Here is a 2,201-nt window from a genome sequence, read left to right as displayed (position 1 = left end):
CTTAAATACTCAATGACGTTTTAAAAGATTCTGTTAATGCTTACATTTTAAGTCAAAAGTTGAAGGATGTAGACTTTCATATAAAAACTGTCACTAATATTTTCAAAGTGAAGACAAACCTATTCATATTTTTAAATATTAAAACAAAATCTCTGTATATAATCATTCTTTTATTTAAATGTTGAAATAGAAGGGTTTATTTTTCCTTGTTTGTTTTTTGTTAATTTTTAAATTCTGTTAAATATTATCTAGAAAGATAGAAGCTTTACTTACTGTGTTTACAATTAGTGTTTATTAGGAAAGAATGACATAGAAGTTAAGCAATCTGAGCTACTCCTTGATCTTTATAGTGATACACTATGTCATACTGAAATCTATTCTGTCCTTTAATTACAGAACTGTGTCAAGCAGCTAGGTAGGCAGAAAGTGAAAAGAAATTGCTAAGTGCAGATGAAGTAGAGGTATCTGGCTGAGCTCTTGATCTTCCCTTATCAAAATTCTTGGAAATTATGAAAAATAATGACCTCATAATATTCTGAACCAAGACTTTTTCTATCATGAGCTAAACATACTGTCAATCATATTAAGATCCATTTGCTATACTTACCTGGCCGGGGAGATACCATGATCACGAAGGTGGTTTTCCCAGGGCGAGGCTTATCCATTGCACTCTGGATGTGCTGACCCCTGCGATTTCCCCAAATGTGGGAAACTTCACTGCACAATTTGTGGTGGTGGGGGACTGCGTTCATCTCTCCCCTCACTGAAAAAAATCCATTTGCTGCTTAAAGAGAAATATAAAATATTTGAGGTATGTCACTTAGGGGGAAAAAGGGCATTCTACTAACTAATTTTCTTCTTTTAGTTTAAATGTGTATAAGTATTGCAGTATTAATTGTAATAATTACATAGGTGGGAAAACTGAAATGCCCAACAATAGAGGAATAATTAAATATAGTACAGAGTACTCTTTCTGTGAGACATTAAATAGTAATTATGAGGTAGAACCATACATTTTGACATGAAAATTATTGTAAAGAATAAATAAAATAAAGTACAAACAGTAATGTTTATGTGTATATAATTTGTTTACCTTTAAAGAGTGGGTTGGAAGGGGCCTTCACCTTTTTACATAATTCTGCTTTTGTTTGTGTTTTTGTAATGAGAAAATGTTGCTTTTACAAAAAGAAGAAGAGGAGGGAGAAGAGAAGAAAGAATCATTGGTAATAGCACCACCAGAGCAGTAGAGCAAGGAAGGAAAGACGGGGAAAAAAGAAGAAATTTTCAGCTGCTGCCATCAGATGGATAAAGGGCCATTCTCTACAGTTGGCCTTGACTATCCAGAGAGGGTGGTTGCATCACAGGATTATCTTAGTAAAATCAAAGTAGGCCAGAGTATGGTTCTACATTTGTGCAGATCAAATATCAGTTTACCAGGAGCTAGTTTATTTCTGGTCTACCTATCTATTAAGTAGGCCTAATGTTTTCTCCAAAAATGAGGCAGATAAAAACCAAAAACCAAAAACAAAAAACTAGGAAGCCACTATATATATTTGCAGTTAGAAATAACTATAAATATTGGACCAGAGACTCACATTCTGATTAGTCAGTCTAGTCTCCTCTCCATCAAGGCCATCTGGGAGGTCAGAATAGTTAAGAGCATGTAAACTTGGCTTCAGATTTTGACTGGGCCACTTACAGTACTGACTCAGGTCACATTACTTAACCTCAGTTTACTAATCTGTAAAATGGAGAAACTAACAATTATTTCTCAGGTTTGTTGTGCAGAAAAAGACATAGTGATATACCAAAGACGTCATTTGATTAGCACAGAAAAATGGAGGAAGAATTTAATATGAATGACTAGTTTCAACTTACCTATCTCTTAGCCTAATGGAGAGATAGCTGTCACAGAACCAGAGAGTTGTATCTGCTGCAATCGCATTCATTAATTAGCAGGCAAGAACTGTTAGTATTGTTATTATTACTATGCTAGACACTGACACTACAACAGAGAAAAAGACAAAAAAGGCTCCCGTTTTCACAGTGAGTAAATAGATTAAGGAAGTCAAATGCTGGACTATTCAATCCGTGTTGGCACAAAAAGAGAGAAAGTGCCCTGGCTGGTGTGGCTCAGTGGGTAGAGCACTGGCCCTTGCCACCAAAGGGTCACAGCTTCCATTCCTGGTCAAGGGCACGTA

The 2,201-nt window shown here is 35.5% G+C and overlaps 1 non-coding gene across 1 annotated transcript; it reads left to right on the top strand.

The window, feature by feature from the left end:
- Positions 1 to 599: 599 nt before the first annotated feature.
- LOC118622101 lies at positions 600 to 762 on the top strand. Its single transcript, XR_004957926.1, has one exon. It is a non-coding gene; the product is annotated as a U1 spliceosomal RNA (small nuclear RNA).
- The last annotated feature ends 1,439 nt before the right edge of the window (positions 763 to 2,201 follow it).

Source organism: Molossus molossus, unplaced genomic scaffold (genome assembly GCF_014108415.1).
Source record: "Molossus molossus isolate mMolMol1 unplaced genomic scaffold, mMolMol1.p scaffold_m16_p_8, whole genome shotgun sequence".
In the NCBI taxonomy this organism is placed as follows: domain Eukaryota; kingdom Metazoa; phylum Chordata; class Mammalia; order Chiroptera; family Molossidae; genus Molossus; species Molossus molossus.
The sequence above is the reverse complement of the archived record's forward strand: the minus strand, read 5'-3'. Positions and strand labels throughout refer to the sequence as shown.